This window comes from Balaenoptera borealis (genome assembly GCF_965194805.1).
Source record: "Balaenoptera borealis genome assembly, chromosome: 7".
Taxonomy (NCBI): domain Eukaryota; kingdom Metazoa; phylum Chordata; class Mammalia; order Artiodactyla; family Balaenopteridae; genus Balaenoptera; species Balaenoptera borealis.
In genome coordinates, this window is record NC_138864.1 from 89,672,538 (window position 1) to 89,693,415 (window position 20,878).

Below are 20,878 nucleotides of genomic sequence, written 5' to 3' on the forward strand. Positions count from 1 at the left end.
TACCAAATACACACTGGCAGGGTAGTTGTGGGAGAAGAGTCCATTACTATCACCTACTTCTAACCTTTAGAGCCTACAGCTCTCTATGAAAAAGAACCTGATGATTGTGAACAAGTTGAGTTGGGTCAGTTCCCAGGGTGTGTATAATAATATAAATAAATAATAAGTAAAAGATATTAAAGTATATACTCAGTTAAAACACAAAAAGAAATAGGATTATAAATATATACTCAAGATATGTTGTTGAATAAATTTCTAATTATAGGAATTTTGTGTACCTGCAGAATATTGGTGAAGAGATTTTTGGGTACGATGGACTTTTACAAATCTTAAATTTCTATCACATAAGTGAATATTTGTCCTGCTGATGAGTTATCTCTTGAGGCAGGCTAGGCATTTTAAAATATTTACTTATTTCCTGATTTTAATAGTAAAATACATTAGTCATGGAGAGATCAAAAAAAATCCAGAAGAAAATGAAAATCATCCCTAATCCTCTCATTTGGATATAACTGTGTTATTGACAGTTTGGTGTGTTTCCTTCCAGTGTGAGTGTGTATGTGTGTGTGTGTGTGTGTGTGTACATCTGTACATACTTATAAATAAAATCATACTGTAAAATCATACAGTTTTGTGTTATGCTTTTTTCACTTAGCATTATATAGTGAGCATTTCTGCAGATCATTAAGATGACTTGAAAGCATAATTCTGTAATTGTCTAATAATTCCACCTTACAGATGGACCATAGCTAAACCATTTCCTGTCATCAGATATTTACATATCTAGATTACTTGTTTTAATATTATCATATTGTGACATATTTTAGACCTAAAGTTTTGCCCTCATCTCTGATGCTAGACTTCCGCATATAATTTGGAAAGCATAGTTTATACATGACCTATTTCATCCTTCTCATTCATCTGTCATCCTCCAAAAATAAACAAAAAGAAACTCTGTGACCTCATGCTCTGTCATTTAGAAATATTTGAAAGGCTTTTAGGGAAGAAAATTAGAATGTTCTAAGGAAGAGTACTGTTGGTGTTACAAGCTATGCTTTTGTTTTGAAAAAAGAAAAAGCCACTTTGTTTTCTTTCTAATGGCTAGTTTAGGAAGCATGGGTTTAGGATTCTAGTCTGACTTGACCATCAGAGTAGCTCCTTGCTCAGCACCATTCTTTCCCAGTGGATCTGGCTTGTTCTGCCATCATAATGCCATCCACTGAAGTGCCATCCCTTCGATCTGAGCTCAAATGATCCTTCCTCCTTCATTCCTGTTCTTTTTGTTGTTGTTGTTGGAGGGGAAATAAACATTTAAAGCTTTTGTGTGGCCCCCAGCAGGTGCCAATGGCATCCATGGAGCATCCCAGCGCCAAGCTCTACAAAGTAGGAGTGAGGTGGTGCTGGCCATCTTGCTTAGCGGTGAAGCAGAATTCACAGCTGTTCCCTGCCAGCCTTCTCATCTCATGAGTCTGTGAAGTGACAGTTTCCATGGGCTCGAAGTGGATGTTAGGAAAAATTTTTAGTGTCCTCTGACCCTGGAAGCTGCTAATTAAAGTGCCACCAAGATGCTTCCATCGGCTCTGAGCTGGTTACACACACATTTGAAAGAGCTGCCCTTTCCCCTTTCTGTCTCTTGTACCCCATTGTGAGTGCTGTGGGTGGTCAGCAGATAATAACTGATAATAACCCTCTCCTATCCTTTCAGACCTCTACAGAAATGCAAATTGGTGCCTTCAGAAGAAAGCACACAGGCATATGAATTTTATATCAGCAGGGATTATCAATGAGTCATGCTTGATGTTGTTGTATAAACCATTCAGGTGGGAAGGCTAGCACTGCAATAAGAGAATACGGTGGGGAGTGTCTCTCTTTCCTGAATGTTCAATTATCAGAGAGCACACAATACCCACGAGTCCCAACCCACAAAAACAATTACATAAAATGTATGCCAAAATCTCCACAGGGAGGGAAGCTAAACTCTTCAAAATCAAATGTTTATCACAATGCAGAAGAGAAAGAATCTGGAAGGTGGTAAGCAGAACTAATACCTGAGCAAGTGCCAAAACTCATGCAGATGTGTGTTATTTATGCCCTTAATTGTTATTTCCAGTAGATGTCTGGCTGCCAGTGCACCTGAGTTAAGTACTGAAAATAACAGATGTCACACATCACAAGAACAATAGGGAGTCAACATAAGCAGCAGCATAAATCTGATTACCTTAGGCACTAGGGAAAAAAAAAGAGAAAGTCCACAAAACGGATGAGCCCATGGCTGTAATTTATAAAACAAATGATCCCATTCAAGTATGTTCTACACTAATTATATATCTGCACTGAATATACTGAGAGACAAGCCATCTTGAAATAACAGCCTATTTGGGTAGCAAAGTTTCCCTTCATTTTTAAAAGGACAAAGGAAAGGGGAGAATGAGAGAGAATGAATGAGAGGCAACAGAAGAAGAGAACCAAGTCAGCCAGTGCCATTTTGTAGAGAAAGACATGTGTGATGCAAGAAAAAGACTTAGAAGAACCTTCGATGTAAATTTTAAAAGAATCATTAATGATCCGGCAGAGAGAAGATGTTCCAATGAGGCTTACTATGTAGCACCAAATGATGGTGCTGAGAACACCACAGACTGAGATAGTTTACAAAGACTTAAGGGAACTCAGAGATTTGAGAAAAAAAAAAAAAGTACAGGATACAACAGAAAAATGAATACAAACACACCACCCAGGAAAAAGAAATCTTAAGGATGCCCAGTTGCAGAAGAACTGTGTAAAGCCTGGATATGGAGTGAAAGCTGATTGCAAATCCTATCAGAATTGCAAGGTATTATTTCAACAGCTCCAAACGGTGAGAGTTCCCTCTTGGGGTTTTTAATGAAGAAGTGTCTTTTTTTTTTTTTTTTAATTTTATTTATTTATTTTTGGCTGTGTTGGGTCTTCGTTGTTGGGTCTTCGTTGCTGCGTGCAGGCTTTCTCTAGTTGTGGCGAGCGGGGGCTTCTCTTTGTTGTGGTGCGTGGGTTTCTCATTGCGGTGGCTTCTCTTGTTTCGGAGCTCAGGCTCTAGGCGTGTGGGCTTCAGTAGTTGTGGCACATGGGCTCAGTAGTTGTGGCTCACAGGCTCTAGAGCGCAGGCTCAGTAGTTGTGGCACACGGGCTTAGTTGCTCCACGGCATGTGGGATCTTCCTGGACCAGGGCTCGAGCCCGTGTCCCCTGCATTGGCAGGCGGATTCTTAACCACTACGCCGCCAGAGAAGTCCTACAGAGGTGTCTCTTTATGAAGCATTGACAAAGGAACTCATGTCCCTCTTTACTAACATAATGAGATCATTACATAGCTGACTAAACGAACCTTGATCACGGTGTAGAGTACATTTGGGGTCGTGTAAATATGCACGTGTGGCTGAAACTGTTCTGATTCTATCATTTCTAGTTAAGCAATTTAACAGAAATTTGATTATACCAACCTATAATTTTCAGAGCCTAAGAAACTATTTAAGGGTAATAGCATTTACTAAATACCAGGCATTGTTGTAAGCACTTTACATATTTAACTAAATCCTCATAACCCCCCCCCAAATCGGTGCAGTTGTTTTCCTCCTCATCAGATGGGGAAACCAGGACGCAGAGCTTAATGAAACATCCCCAAATCATACATTTAATAAATGGTGATTCTGGGATTCAAACCCAGGCAGACTGTTCATGACCTTTCAGCACTACACAGAACTTCTGTGTGTGGGTAGAAAAAGAGGCTTTCTCCATAATTCCCTTCAATTTGTCAGATAAACTTTATCTCTGAATAGGACTGGAAAGGCTGATGATCTATGGCCAGGCTATACCATTCATCCTCCTGTATGCCTACATGTCTTCTCACTCCCAAATATCCAGTTCCCTTCCAAAGGTGATCCAAGTGGTCTGCCAAGACACAGGGTCAAAGGTTAAAGTCTGTGACTCCAGCACCGGGACCTTTTTCATCTTTGGCCCATTGAGCTGCGATGGTCTTTGAGAGACATGGATATGCCAGAGACTATGAAAAGCTTTTATACATCTAAGTATCCCTCATGAATTTTGTCATTCAGTTGAGAAATTAAAACTAGTTAATTCTGGGAGGTTACTAAAAACAACTCAAGTAATATAATTTTTGAAACATACTCCATGAAAACATACATTAGTATATGTTATTTATGAAATGTTTGTTTCTTTGCAAACACTCTTTGTCCCCACAGAACCATGAAGTACAGATAGCTGCCCCCATGACAGTGTTTTGAAGGAATCAAGAAAATTGTGACTATCAAAGAATACATTTCTCACTGGGCTGCCATGGTGCTATTCTGTTTTCCTCCCTGTCTTGAGTCTCCCAGCATTAGAGTCATGACTTTTTACCGGACAACAAAAGCACACTGCCTCTGAAAGAGCATCATTCAAATCCATGTGCAGAGCAGGGTTAGTGTCTTGTAACTGACCAAGTTCCCTTCCCTGCATCGGCACCTGTGAACCTCAGAGCCAGAGTTGTGACACAGCCTTGATAAGTGTTGCTCTTTAATCTCTCACCATCCTTCCTATTCTTAACATTTACCCAGTCTCTTGACTTATTATTTTACTGTTGTGGGCTGAATTGTGCCCCACAAAGATTGGTACATTGACATCCTAACCCCCAGTACCTCAGACTGTGACTATGTTTGGAGACAGAATCTTTAAAGAGGTGATTAAGTTAAAATGAGGTAATTAGAGTGGGCCCTAATCCAATATGATTGGTTTCCTCATAAGAGGAAATTTAGACACAAACATGTACAGAAGGAAGACCATGTGAAGTCACAGAGAGAAGATGGCCATTTATAAGTCAAGTAAGAAGAAACCAATCTGAATTGTGAGAAAATAAATTTCTGTGGTTTAAGCCTTCCAATCTGTGGTACTTTGTTAGGTCCACCTGTTATGGACTGAATTGTGCCCCCCAAAGCCAGGAAGACAGGCCCAACCAGAAACCAATCCTGATGGCACCTTGATCTTGAAATTCTAGCCTCAAGAACTGTGAGAAAATTAATTTTTGCTCATAATTACTAAGCTCTCGTTTCTCTGAGTGGGGCTTAGGAGTAAACAAGTCAATGGAAATGAACCCTGCTTTTGAGAAGGATGGAGCAGATGGACCAGAACACAGAGTCTGAGCTCCAACTGGGCACTGCTTTGTTTGGGTCATTGCAGTGGACTGAATGTTCGTGTTCCCCCAAGTTCGTATGTTGAAATACTAAGCCTCGGTGTAGTAGCATAATGAGGTGGAGTCTTTGGGAGGTGATTAGGTCATGAGCCCTCACAAATGGGGTGAGTGTCCTTATAAGAGAGGCTCTTGTTCTCTTTCAGCCACGTGAGGATACAATGAGTAGTTGGCAGTCTGTAACCTGGACAACAGCTCTGACTAGAACCCTCCATCCTGGCGCCCTGATCTGGGGCTTCCAACCTCCAGAGCTGTGAGAAATAGATTTCTGTTGTTTATAAGTCGAGCCACGCAGTCTATGGTGCTTTGTTACAGCAATCCACACTGACTAAGGCGTGTAGGAACTGACTGGACTTGCCTCTTCAACTCTAGCTTGGGAGCCTTAGTGGTGATCCAGCCCAGTGATGGTCCAAAAAGGCTTGTTTTAGTGTGAATCTGCTGCCAGCCACATCCACCCTGAGCCAGAGTGTCCCAGTCACAAGGATAATTTTCCTTGGGACTGGGAGAATTGGAGATTAGATAGACTACAGGTTTGGTACCACTTATTGATTCTTTTACTTCATCTGAGAAATACCTTTCACCTTTTAAGAGACTGAGATTGAATTCTCAGTTCAGTAGGTTCATGTGATGAGATCAAATGATTATGCTCAACATTTTATGCTTGTTTCATGTCTCCTGGCTCACTCAGAGATCATCCAGAATGAGAGGCTGGAAATAAGCTGATAGAATTAAAATGTAGCATGTGGCATATCCAGAGAAAAATAAGTTCTAAGACAGAATTGTGTGCCTGATTCTGCCTACTACAGGTGTCTTTAATCAGTCAAGTGAGATACCTGCCATAGGTTTTCTAGTATAAGAATACCTAGATTAGCAGCAGCACAGCAGAGGGAGATCAGCTCGGTGCTTTGCGACGACCTAGAGGGGTGGGAGGGAGATGCAAAAGGGAGGGTATATGGGGATATATGTATGCATATGGCTGATTCACTTTGTTGTACAACAGAAACTAATACAGCATTGTGAAGCAATTATACTCTAATAAAGATGTATTAAAAAAAAGAATACCTAGATTCATTAGTTATATACATATATATTATGCAGCATATATAAAGGTTTATTATATATATGCATATATATATATATACAGAGAGAGAGAGAGAGAGGGAGAGAGAGAAAGAGAGAGAATGAGAGAGTTATTGGAGGGATTCATCACAGAATGTATAGGCTTAGACATGTGATGGCTTCTGCACAATCCCAGAGTGAAAACAGAAACCAGGGCAGTCTGGTAGGTCTCTAGACAGTGGAAACTATCTGACCATCTTTTACAGGCCCTGCTCCTGGAATGAATGTGACCCAAACTTTATTTTTTTAAACTAAAAAGAATATCACTCTTCTCAAAGTTCAAAGTCCAGAGAGAGAGGGTCACACTCCATGATTTTGTGCCCAATCTTGCTTAGGGTAAGGTACAGTTCCACTAAGACTTCACAGAGAGGTGAAGAAGTCATTCCTCTAAAGGCAATTAGGATAACAGTAGAAAGAGGGAATGAATCTCGTTTAGCCAAACAATAATAATAACAACGACAACAATAATGACAACAAATGTCCACTAGATTCTAAGTCCTTCTTGTTTCGGATCTGGTGATCCGCCCAGGGTGACTCCTTTTCAGTGTGTTTCAGGCTGTTCTTGGCACCCTGTCTGAAAGAGGATGTCTACCTCTTGCTTTAAAAACCTATGTAACTGATCATATAGAGTTGTTAGCATTATTTAAGCTCTGGCCCAGAGCATAGTTTTAAGGACTGAATTACCACCTGCTGATGTTCAGGGCATGGGCATGGTGTCTTATCACTGTCTTCCCGGCTGTGCTGGATGCCTGCTTTGCTAGTTCATGGAGGAAGCAGGGTGGTGTGAAGCTGCCCCTCTGCACCTTACTCTGTGTCTGTGTGCTTTTAGGTGGCTGCTCTCTTGTTGTCAGGCTACTCTGCCCCAAGGCTAGGTGATGAGGGCTTTCAACTTATCTTGCTGGGAATGATATTTAGTTTTGGTTTAGGCACAGCCTGTCCACATCATGTAGGCTAGCATATGTTACTTGGGAAGGAAGAAGATTCTGAGAGTTCATAATACTCCCAGGAATGATTTTTCTCAAATTAATTTGCTGTCACTTTGAAGGGGAAGCATAGTAGTGATAAACTGTGGGTGGATAGGTAATAGTAACAAGTATACAGGAAGGCCACCTTCATGGGTCCCTGAGCAGCCCCAGGAATGCAGGGGTCTAGAATGTTAGGGCTTCCTCGCTTCACTGTCAGAGCATTTACGTTCATTCTCACCCCTCAGCACTTCACTTCCCTTATTAAGTACCCAGAATCCTGTTGCTCTTTCTCAGGTCTTGTTAGAGCAGACAAAAGGTAGTTTAATAAACACCAACACACACCAAGGTGCTAAGAACTGGGTGGACTGCTCTTCCAAGGGGAAAGTGCATTTTTAAATGGTAGAGCAATCTGTATAGCACAATGGAATCAACTCTTTTGGTGGGATTTAGTTAACATAGTAGGGGGGAAAATATTGGACAATGGGGGTCTTCTTCATATCTTTGAAAGTGTACTTTATTGACCATTTCCTGATTCTGAATATGTGCAACCTTAGCGGGGGGCCATACAACTATTGTGGAGAGAGGGAAATAACACTGATCAAGAAAAGGGGCCCAGTTTCCTTTGGCTGCAAACAAGTTCTGTGCTTTAGGGGAAGGGCTAGTGGAAGAAAATCTGGAAAAGCTGGTTTGAATGGCATTTAGCTAACAAAACTCTCTCCTCTCTTAGCTCTCCTTAACCCCAGGAGAGATCACACTTTTTACCATCATACAAAGACCAAACCGGTCAATATACACTTAGAGAGCCTATGCAGATAAACCATAAACTGATCGAGGGCAATGATTATATTTTCAACTCCTTTGTATAACACCATCCACCCTCATTTATTCAATTCATTTAGCAAACATTTATTGAGTGCCTACTATTTGCCAGACACTATGCTAGATGTTAGTCATTCTACATGATTAAGTTGTGGTTTCCCTCCTTAGAGAGTGCACAGTCTAGCGAGGAAGACAGATGGGCACACGATAGTTTTAAAACAATGTGTGAAGTGCATTCTTAGCTGTAGGAATAAATTGCTATCGTATCATTGAAGAGGAAGAACTAATTCTGTCTAGCTTTAGAGACACTCTGGCATTTGAGCCGGACCTTGAAGGACAAGAAGATTTCTCAGTATCTCATTAGCTCAGCATCCTGAATATAGCAAACGTTTAATAAATGTCATTGTCTAACAATCTAAGAGATGGAGGAAACTAGAATTCCTTGAAAGTGGAGTCCATTGTTGTTTCTCTCAGGTTTCGTCTGGACTGAGGTTGAATCAGTTCATCTCATTAATGAAACCCCTGCATGGTTCTAGCATGGCATCATTTGGCCACATAATCAATGTTCCTGAGATTATCACACAGACACCGTATAGGAGTTGAGAACTTGACCTATTGTGGATGCAAATGTAGTTAGGTGTTGAAATTGTCGTTTCTCCTTTTTTTTTTTTAATTTCGAGGGGTTTTGTATTTTTAAGTTGTCAGTCTTGATACCACTCTCATAACCCCAGTAATTCAACCCAAGTACATCCTCATGGGTGACTGAAATGTGTTGCTGTGGTGACACAATCTGGCACCACTGAGCAGTCAACTCTAGAGCTGCAAATTTTAGATTTTACAATGAAATTTTGATTAAACTGGGCTTTTTTTTTTTCTTCTAGTGATAGTTATCCGTTAAGTAGCACAGTATTTACAAAATAAATGGTGAGAAGCCCACCACAAATTCTCTGTGTAGTTTTAGCGACTTTATTTTTAGCAGTAACAATCACATTATTCTGATGTATTGAATTTCTTTTTTCGGGCACTCTAAAAAAACTAACAGTTGAATGTTGTTTGAAAAAATTTATTGACTGGCTACTCCCATCAGTTGTTTTCATCTGCATCTAGATAAGGAAAAGAACAAATCCTACCAACTATTAGGTATTTCAAAAAGATAGGCATTTGGATGATATACAGAAACAATGAGATGATTGAATCTGTCAGTTTCTATTTAAACTTGATACTGGGTATAAATAAGCCTTTGCTGTTCACTGTCAACCTTTAGATTTCAAAAATAGTAAAATTCTAACTTTCACCACAAGGAGGAAGTAGAGCACTAAGATTGTTATGAAATGGAGCCTAATGAAAAATATAGTGTATTTGTATTAAGAAAAACTGTAATCTGTAGCAAAAAAAATAAGAACTTTAAAAAAAATCTTGACTAGAATTTAGTAATCTTTGTGGATTCGTATTCACATTAATTTCAGCCTCTTTATAGTTTGTAAATTTTCTACAGATTTCACCTTTGAGCTAAACATACGGTTTATGAAATGGACAAAGAAAAGAAATAACAATGATCAGTGAAGGGAAATACTTCACATTTCATCTTGAATGATAGCATGTATATTCTCAAGTATTTTGGGGTGCTTATCAATATTTTTTAAGATGGCTGGGTGGGAAGTGTATATTTTTGAGGCTGCAACATCAATGGAAAATATTCAATAGATCCGCCAAAGTAGTTGCATGATAAGGTTTAGCATTTAAACAGAGCCTAAACTTCTTTGAAAAGGTAAATATTTAATCTGTTTTTCTGGTCTTGCTTGTAGTTCAGGCAAACCTTCTAATTCTTGTCAAGTCTGATTAAAGGTTCTTTTCCTTCAGGAAACAATTCCTGATCTCATTGGACCTGAAGCGGATGACTTTTCTTTCGTGTGCATCAGAATCCCCTGGAAAAGTTCTGCAAACAGATTGTAGGCTTCTTCCCCCAGAGTTCCTGGTTTGGTAAGTCTGGGAAGGGGCCTGAGAATATGTACTTCTAACAAGTGCCAGGTAGTGCTGATGCTGTGGGTCTGGGACCACACTTTGAGAACCATTGTTTTAGCATGTATTCACTCAGTTTATGCTACCAAACACTATCACAGCAAAGCAAAGAATGTTACCTATTTGTTTGTTATGCTGGAATTTGGTTTGGCTCAGTATTGTTTGAAACCAGGTGGCTGTTGACTGTGGCTCAGTAAGTTTTCTCAGCCCTGCAGTTGGATATATTTATTAGGGTTTGACATGAATATTGCCCCACATCTTTGGGTATATTGGTTTCTCAGGACATTTTGTGTGTGTATGTTGTGTCTTTCTGAGCACACTTGAAGTCACTTGAAGTGGGCTGGGCCTTTTGTCCTGTGCTTGCCCTTAGAGCCCCCTAGAGCTAATTACAGTGCTTGTTCTATAGCATGTGTGTACCCAAACCTTCATGACTGAAGACAAGTTAAAATATCAGTACATATGCTATTTAATGAGTAATTCTTGCCAGAAATACTAGTACTGATATAAAATGAGAATTAAGGAAGTGTTTGGTCTGAATCATTCAGCCTATATATCTATAGTCATTAGTTAAATGGAAATTGTTAATTGTCTATATTTCTTTACCTTTTGCCTCAGTGAAAGAAAAAATGAGCCAAACATTGTGTTGGGTATCAGCAGACTTCTAATTGTTTTGGTCTGGGGTTTAGTGGGTAAATTGTAGCAATGTGATCTTTAGCCTTCCAGAGTAAGATGAAAATAGCCACACTTACCTAAATAAGATCCATTGAAAATGCAAACAGCAGCAGCAACAACAAAATCCTTTGTAAATATAAAGTGCTATAAATATATTTAGTAAAGAGAATCAATTCCATATTATGGGTTTTACTGGTCAGATCTATTTCTTTACAAACCACACTTCTAGAAATTGAAGAATTATAAGCAGAAATGCATGGATCCACTGAGGACAATATAATACAATGGCAACAATTTAAAGATACTGAAGATTAAAGCTGGCTATTTACCAGCATGGCATAATGGGTATAGGACTTTATAAGGCACATGTTCTAGTTGCTTAACAAATCAATGCAGGCAATGCGATTAATCTGGTAGGCCCCATACACTCTGCCACCGATTCCTTGATTCACAGTAAGCAACACATCCTTCGGAGGTTCTAGAAGTATGTGTAATCCCTGCAAAACAAGCTGTGGGATTCCAATTTCTAAATCATCACTGTCTTCTCTCTAGCCTAGGTGGAAGTACAAGATACCCTGCAGGGTCATAGGAAGATACTGGACTCTTCTCTAATATTCCAACCCTAGCTTCAGGGCACTGAATAAAAAGGATTCTTTTGTGAGGGCCACTGTGAGAGTGTTTATGAACTGTTTTGAGACCTCAGATGAAGGCATGATATTCCACATGTTGGTACGTGCTTGTCAAAGCAATATTTTTGATAATTTTTTTTTTAAATGAGGAGAAATGAAAGAGTTCTATTTGACCTGCAGAATGTGTTCTTGAATGATCCAGGCTTACCAAGATGGCTATTTCTAGTCATCCCTATGTGATGGTGGTTTGTAATTACAAGTGGTTAAAGAGGGACAGGTCACAGCTGCTGGATGAGGCTGAGCACAGGCTTCCAAAGCAGCATCACACACCTACCTGCTGGTCCTGGCTGTCGGGCTCAACCTCTTAAACATTTGTCCACTGACTCCTTTTACCCCTCCCTTGATGTTTGGCTGATTCATTTCGGTTTCCCTGCTCATGTTTGCCATTTCCTCACTTCAGCCAGTGCTCCTGAGGGCTTCTGGCAAAAGCATGGGCGGTGAAGTTATATTGCCTGGGTTTGTTTCCGATTCCACCACTGGCTTTCTGCGTCTCAGTTTCCCTCTCCCTAACAGGGAGATAGAAACTATCAAAGGCTGCTGTCAAGATTTGCTGAGATAAACACAATTCCTGGCAAATATTTGTGTTCAACATATGCCAGTTGTAGTTATGACTAATTAGGTGTTAGTGCTTTTAGCTTGACCCTGTGTTACTTTGGCTGCATGACCTGTGCTGCTTTCTCCTGCCTAATTCTGTGGCACTGATGTCCTGTCCCAGCTTTTCTTGAGCTGGGTATATCCTCTGCTTCTCTTATAGTCCCTTTGCTTCCTCTCTTGGGGGTTAGGGCTCCTGGGGTTAGGAGAGCTTCTGCTTTTCTGTTAGCACCAATATCTTTATGCTTCAATCTCAGACAACAGCAAGCACTCTTCAGATTTTACCACATAAGGGGCCAGATAGGCAGTGAAACTGACCCATTGGTTTTGTCATCTGAGTAAACAGATGATCAACCCCTGAAAGATTTGATTTTAGAAATCAATATTCATTATCAATGTGGTTAAAGTGACTGAATGGGTTGGCTATTGTCCCACTGATTACTCATTGATTAATTGGTGATATGACCTCAGCATTCCTATTTTGTGAACAATTATTCCAACCCCAGCAAAGCAGACATTAAACTTCTTTTGTCTCCAGCCGCGTTTTAGGTGTAACCATTATGTGTTTTAATTTTATGCCTTCTTTTAGAGAAACCTCATTCAGTTGATTAGCTTGAAATATTTTCTGTACCCTAAAGCCAACTCATTTTGCTATTCTGTAGGTTAGAGAGGTCAGGCTTCTGGCGTCTGGAAGAGGCAGGCAACAAAGCTCAGAGAATTTATTTTCTGCTCATACAGAACTAGTGGATGGAGGATTTCCTCCTTGTGAAGCTTTGTAGAACACATTTTGGCACTCTAGAGAATTGGCAGGGAAAAAAGTAGGGTTAAATAATGAAGAAAATTGCACACTGTGAAAAAAAGAGCTTAAAGAAAGATTTTTACCTAAGGAATAAGGTATAGCAATGTGGCTCTGTTTTCAGATGAATCGATCTTAGCTTGTCCTTTAACAATAAGTAAATGAGGAACTTCAATCTCCATTAATTTGAATACCTGTGCTGCATCACTGTAACCAATGGTTTGTTCTTTTGTCCCACGAATGAGCTAAGCACAGGGCCTTACTTTAATATAAAATGTACTGATTTTGTTGGATTCTATTGCATTCTCATGCTGCTAAAAAGTCTCTTTCATGCTCAAATTCCACTGTGTTTTCAATGTCAGATTTTCTTCTTTCAAAAGGAAAAGGGTCCCCTGTGGAAGTTTATGAAAGCTGACACATTTTCTTGTAAAATATCCTTCTGAGACCATATGGTTTATTGGTAAGCACATATTTTTGGACCTCTTAAAGTGAGTATTATGAAATTAATGTGAGATGTTTTTAGAAAAGTGAATGCTGTTGACTCAGTAGGGCAGAATGCCTGTCTCCTTTGTGGTTGTTACTCTTTATAATTCCCTGCAAAAGGCATTTTCAGATAATTAAAAAAGGTATTTGGAGCAAAAATACTTATCAAAAGAGATTATATAACACATGCACAGCAGCCACTTGTCAAAGTTAAATATACCCGTTTCTTTTCCCCCAAAGCCATTAGATCTATTACCACCTAATTGCTTGGAAAATTCATTTTCTTTTTCTCAAATCACAGCCTTAATTGAGGTCTGAAAGCTCACCAAGTGCCTCTTAAATCAGTAAACCTAACTTTTTTTTTTTTTTTAGTTCTTCTATAATTTATCTTTGTGGCTAAGGACGTATTGTTTTCTTTGAGACAGTTATGGCAGTCAGTACTGGGAGAAAAACCTCTTACTTTGAGAAATAAGAAAACTGGGGAGCATGTCTCATGTTTCTGATAATGTACACTGAGGCCAAGAATTCACAGTAAAGTGAATAAATGTTGATGCAAGCATATTATTTAATCACACTGAAACCAAAAGATTTTTAACCAGTTTATGTGAGTATTTTATCCTTAATGTCAAGATGTGAAACACAAATCTGTTCTTCATTCTGACTATGGAAATCTGCCCTTTATGTAACCATCATCAAGAGTATCATATGTGTAATATATACAACCTTATTCCTTGTTATATAAACCCTGAAGAATGTACATAACAAGAAATGATTTTCTTTTTTTGTAGATTTTTTTAAAATTTATTTTTTATTGAAGTATAGTTGAATTACAATGTTGTGTTAATTACTGCTGTACAGCAGAGTGACTCAGTTATACATGTATATACACTCTTTGTCATATTCTTTTCCATTATGGTTTATCACAGGATATTGAATATAGTTCCCTGTGCTATAAGTAGCACCTTGTTGTTTATCCATTCTATATATACCAATTTGCATCTGCTAAATAAACGAAAGCTGAAAATTATTTTTTGGGATTAGCAGATACAAGAAATAATTTTCAGCTTTGGTTTATGACATATCAAGCATCAATGGTGATTAGAATATCTAAATTGGTGTCTGAAACTAGAATTAATTTTAATTATATAAAACAGATGAGAATAAATGTGATTTTTTTTTTTTTAATGAATATAGAAGCAATCACTCAGTTTAGGGTTGCTATTTTAAGGAATTACCTTGGGAAGCTATAAACAAATTTGAAAAATATCTATTTTTCAAAATGTTTTTAAAACCCCTCTATCAGAATTGCTTCAAAGTTAGTTTATGACCTGTTTTACCTTATTACTTTATTTATTTTTCAAAATTTTAAGAGTTTATTTGAGCAAAAAAGTCAATTGGAATTGGGCAGTGCCAAACCGAAAGTGGTTAGGAGCTCAGGGAGATACTTTTCTAGGGAAGAGGGAGAAATGGCCTCCGTGTTGAATTAATTTAACAATTCCCCCATTTTGGTCATCCTCTGATACATGAGATATTGACCAAAAATTTAGTATTAGCGCCACTATCAGTCACCATCAGAGTTAAGTTGCTCTCGTCTCATTGTGAAACTCATAGGTTATGATGTCAGATCTGTGGAAGAGATTGTTTCTGCTGTTCATCTTGTTTCTGTTTCTCCAAGCATTGTGAGACCATCTAGTGTACTACTGGTGGCTGTGGACATGCATTTAAGACTTTTGAGAGAAAGTGCATCAGGGAGACTACAATGATAGCTATTAGGAAGATAATACCAAGAGAATCATGTATACTCCTTAGCTAGGGCTCCCGTGAACCAAACCAGTTGGTCTCAAATAAATCAGAGTATACCTGAAGAGGCAACAGCTTGTTTTAGACAAGCAGTTTATTTGTTTATTTCCTCTATTTGCTACAATACTACAGGTGTTGATCCAGGTAGAGCAGAAAGTATTTGCTATGGCACAAACTCCTCTTTGTTCAGCCAAGAAGTAATCTAAAGCAATCCTATTATCTAAAACCACCTTAGCAAGAAAATATAGGCACTTTGTTGTTCAGCTATGGGCTTAGCAGTAAATTAAGCAACATTTGCCAAACTTAAGGAGCTCTGTCTTCCCGTGCACTAACAGAGAGAAAAATTAAGTAGTGAAAAGGCAAAAGGAATAAAGTTTTATATTGGAGATGAAGATCTTGATCTCTGAGTTTGGGAGAGCTGTCTACCTCAGAATGCCATCTGCTTCTGGGGAGGAACCTCCCTAGACGATTTTAATTTTAGATCTCCAGCTAGTGTGCAGTTCCAAGAGTCTAGAGGAGCCCATTTTAATTGGGGGATGTGGACCCAAGTTTCAAGTCCCTGAAGTTTGGCTGCCTTCTGGGCAGTGAGGCGTACCTGGTATGGTCCCTGCCAGGGAGGTTAAAGGGCAGTCTTTGTTCTTAGTGATTCCAATTCAAAAGGGGTGGGAGAAAATTGGAAATGTTAGTCTGGAGAGTTGTAACCAGATAATTGAGGATACTAGAAGAATTCAGGATCTAGTTTGGTTTATAGATATATAACAAAACCTCAAAGACAATAAATGGAACTAGAATCTGATATCCACAAGGTTGTGTTATAATTTTCTACTGAAACATAATTTTTTTTCTACAAACACCCTCATTTCTATCAAAGATAATCACAGCAAGACTAATTTGTTTGCAAAATAGGTCTAGTCTCATTAAATTTGGCCTGCTTATTTATGTAAATGTAGCAAGAATAGTGATTGACCATATATACTCATTTTAAATGTGCTTTTTGGAATTTTTCGTAAGTTTTATTGGCTCCTTAAAGTCAACCTTAGTTCCTTAAAACTGTTTGATCATATCTGATTTTATGGAATTCTCAAATATGATATTCCAGTCAAAGCCTTGGTAATATAACCAATGTTTCCAATCATGTCTTGTTACAAGGAGAACAGATCCTTACTGAAGTTATGCAGACAACTATATTGCTATGAAAAGAAAAATACTCAATAAATTTCTGAATTCTGGCGGGATTAGGTAGGGAGAAAAGTAAATATTTCAGTTCTGTTTACAGAGGTGTACTTTGTAAAATTACTGTAAGTCATAGATATCTTAAGAGAAAAAAGAAGAAGTTTTCCTTAAATCTGGAAAAACAAAACATTAAGGAACCAGTAATGTTTCAAAGAAAAAGTTGTAAAAAAATCATGATCATCCTCATCAGTTTATTCAGTCCCATATTATTAATTATTATTCTACTTGAATCCAGTTTTTCTTAATGGAAATTCTTACCCAGTTCAGTTTTATGATCTTAAAGTTTTCAGAAACCTATATTCTAGAATATTTGTCAAAGTCCATTCTATGAATCTCTCTGAAGATTAAGTACCTCAAAAAACATCAGAGTAAAACAGTAACTATATGTAAATGAAAAAAGGCTAAAAAATGGCCATGGTTAAAGATCTGATGAGAGTTCATTTGACAAGGAAATGTAGTTATTTTTGTGGCATATAATAATATTAGATAATAATTGGACAATGACAGTATTGACAAATTTCTAAAGACTTTAGACAATTTCTGAAATAGCTATGTTAACAACATATACCCCTATACAGATAACATAAGGAGGATTATCATCACTTCTTACTTGACAGTGCTCCCATGTAATGTAACATACCAAATAAATCTCATTAGCTTAACATCTCTCTTTTACAAGGTGAGAGACAAATTCTTTGAGGTTTTCCAGAGGTCTTCTGGAAAATCTCAAAGTTGCTTTGAGGTAAAAAAGACTCCATTTAGAATTTGATTTTGGGAAGTTGTCAAATGTCAAAAGGTTTGAACATTTGACTATGTTGGATGTAAGATTATAAAATAATACTTAATTATTTATTTAACCAAAGTAGTAATAAAAGACTTTAAAGGCAAATACAGAAGGTTACATATTTGTGAACAAAACTTAGTTCTTTTAATATTGAGAAGACTGGGTTTTGTTAGTAATCAAAGACCTGATAAAGACAACATGAAGCACAGTAAATTATTTTGGTAAGACTACTTTGCTTTCCAAGTAGATTACCTGGAAAAAAAACAACTTTCACAATCTCTTATCAAGATCAGACCAATAGTCCAATAAAACTTTGTCCTTTTGACAGAGAAAACCAAATTCAAATTTTGCACCAGTGTACTTTTGCTGTTAAAACTCATTCTTTAAAAACTTAAATAAATCCATTCCAATTTTAGTCCGTTTGATCACTCATAAGATTCCTTTTCCAATACTCCTTTTCCATAATACTACAACAAATTTTTTTTAATAAATTTATTTATTTTATTTATTTATTTTTGGCTGCGTTGAGTCTTCGCTGCTGCGTGTGGGCTGTCTCTAGTTTGTGGCGAGTTGGGGCTACTCTTTGTTGTGGCACATGGCCTTCTCACTGTGATATCCATTCAGGTTTTGTCCTATGGTTTTTCTCTTTGTCATTTTGGAACAACCAGTCATGTTACTTTCCTTACCTACTTTTCATACATAGTTGTTTCCTTTCACCTTTATTATTTCTAAGTAGTTTTAATTAAACACATTGATTAGATTTCTTAAATCTTAGAATCCTTTATTTCTAGTGAAAACTAAGAAGTAAGTAATTGTGGACTGTTTGTTACACTAGCATTCTGTAGATTGGCAAGTTTATAAATATATTTTACAATTTCTAGAAGTATATTCTTCCTCATAGTAAATTTTTCAATGTGGCTCAAAACATGTTAACTAATAGACCAATATATCTTTACTTCATCTGTAAAAGGAAGCCAAAAGTAGATAAACCTATGTTCAGCAATTAACGTTTCAGTATTTTATCTTATTTGGAAATAATCTAGATAGTCAATGAATATCTATCATTCAACTTATCTCAGTATAACTTTAAGGTTTCAAATTACCAAAAAGATTTTGGAAATTATTTTTAAGTAGACACAAAGCATAATTATTGTTGAAAAGTTTATTTATAAACTTATCTTACTTACATCTATTTAATTTACTTGTTCTTAATAATAATGTTTAGACTATTCATGAAAATTTCATGAGACATTAGACAGCTAACCATCATCTTAAGTCATCTTTCTTGGGTGCAAATTCTGTAACAGAAAAAACTTGAGCTTATCTGACTTTTAGTAAACCTAGGTAGAATAAAAGTATTATATTTAATGCTTATAACTCTAAAGACAAGTCCATTGTAATTAAACCAATAAACTTTAGCTTTTATCCTAGATCATGTGAACTTGAAAAACATTTGGGTTAGTTTCTATATTTCTGAGAGTATACTTGATTTATATGTTTTTATTTGTCTTTAAATAAATTAAATAGAGCTCTTGACAAATTAATTTTGGCAATATCATCCAGAGGTAGAAAAATTTCACACAACTATAACATACATACAAAGATATACAGATGCATTGATTTTATAGTTTTTGTTTTAAAATCTTACCCGTGAGACAGGTGCAACAATGCAAAACTCTCTAGTTTATAAAAGAATGGTTGGTTGTATTTCTGGCAGATAGAATAAGTTAAGATTATCTGCTCAGATGGCTAAAGTTTTTACTACTAATATTTGTGAAAAAAAACTTGAGACTTTTTGTTCACTTCATTTCCAAATAGCTTAATTTTTTTTCTCTGATAAGAATTATGTCTCATATTGCATTTCAAGAGCTGGCTCTGGGTTCCTAAAGACCAGGAAGAACATTTACATCTCAAAGGCACAGGGAAAGGCTGTAAGTTTCTCCAAAAAGGGCTTTTGTTTCCTAAATTCAGATCTTTTACAACATCTGCAAGCCTTTTGAGATAAAAAGGGAAGTTTTGGGGTTTGGTAAAATGATAGGTAGGTTTTGAGTTGTTGCTACAGCTGCATTTCTGTTCTTGTAAAGACTCAGTTGTAAGACAAGTACAATTTTTAAAAATTCCTTAAAGAATTGGGTTGCAACCTAAATAATTTCAAGATGCTGACCCCGCCGTCCAACCACATTACCCTCAATTTCCTCTTTTATATCGGGGAGAAGATTTTCAACTAAGATGGAAATCAAAAGATTCCTATGTTCTAGATTTAGAGCTGTGATTCTTTGGAATGTTTTAGTAATCCTTCCACAGTGGCTTCAGAATGTTTTTCTTTCCCTCTGGGTACATAGTTTCATTTCAGATTAGGGGAGAAGGTCTACAAAACAGTTCCTATCAGGCTCTGAATGTCAGCTTCCAATTAGACCAACTTCTGACCATAGAGCTACTTAAAAAAAAAAAAAAAAAAACCCAAAAAACCTCTTGAATAGCAGTAAATATTCCTGGAAGTATTGAACAACCCCATGGACACAAGAGGGGTGCCCAACGAGGGTGCAAGATACTACCCTTCCAAGATCTAGAGCCACTCCCAAAGATAACCAAAAGAATGAAAGACTTAGACAATTCCCCTGAGAGCTGGGAACAGTCGGTAGGACCCTAGCTGCAAATGGAGTGCAACTCACATTTCTGTCTTGCCATATTTTGGGGTCCTGCAACCTGACGGTTGCCAAGCCAACCTCTCAGAACACAAAATGAGACAGGAAGACAATAGCTGCCCCTGGGAGAGAAAGGATCAATAATCAATGATTTCCCCTGCCAATCTAAATTTGGAAAAGAAGGAACTACGTAAAATTTTAGCTTCCTCTTTTGACCAGGCACCACAGAGAGATCAGGGGTAGCTGACTTTGGTGAGAATTCTCATCTTTTGCCGGCTTCTGCAGTTTTCCCAGGATCCCATCTGCAGGTCTCATCCTGGTCACCAGAAACTGTAAAGAAGGAAAAATAATTTTCCCTCTATTCTTTTTAGCAAGTGCCTGAGTGAAACTTCTTTGTCTCGAGGGCACCTGTGTAAATGGATAAGCCTACCTAAGACGGTTGAAAGTTCTCTACTGTAGACACTGTAATTCAAGATTATCTTTGGTAAAGTTAACCTACTTGTTTAGCCTCAAAATAATTTTATTCACCTGAGGCCACACACTGCACCCAGTCCAGTTTTAAGCTGGATCCAGTCCAGATCATGTCCAGTTTCTAAGTTGAACTTAGTCTAACCCCAGACCCAGTCTAACTCTGGCCAGGTTCTGGACCCAGTCCAGAAAAAGAAATGCTCAAACAAAGTCTGAGCATAATGCAAAAGCTGTGGAGCTCGGATCCAGGATCCTGGAGGGACTTACCTATCATCTCCAGAGACAGTGAGATCAAGGGGCTCATGAGGTCCTACACCTGGCTGCTCATTGCTCTTGGGGGCCATTGGGGGTCTCCTTTGGTTCCCTCTTTGGACACCAGAGCTGTTAAAAGATAAACTGAGGCATATTAAAAAATGTAAGAGATTGTGCAAAAATTGATTCCAGTTGAGTAGCGCCAAACCGGAAGTGGTTAGGGGCACTCCCTATTACTGTAGTTACGTTTTTACTACTTAAACCAAGCAGGACCCTGTAGGGGCTCCTGGGCATGGGGAGCCTTTCTGTTCAGCCTCCATGACCTTTCCT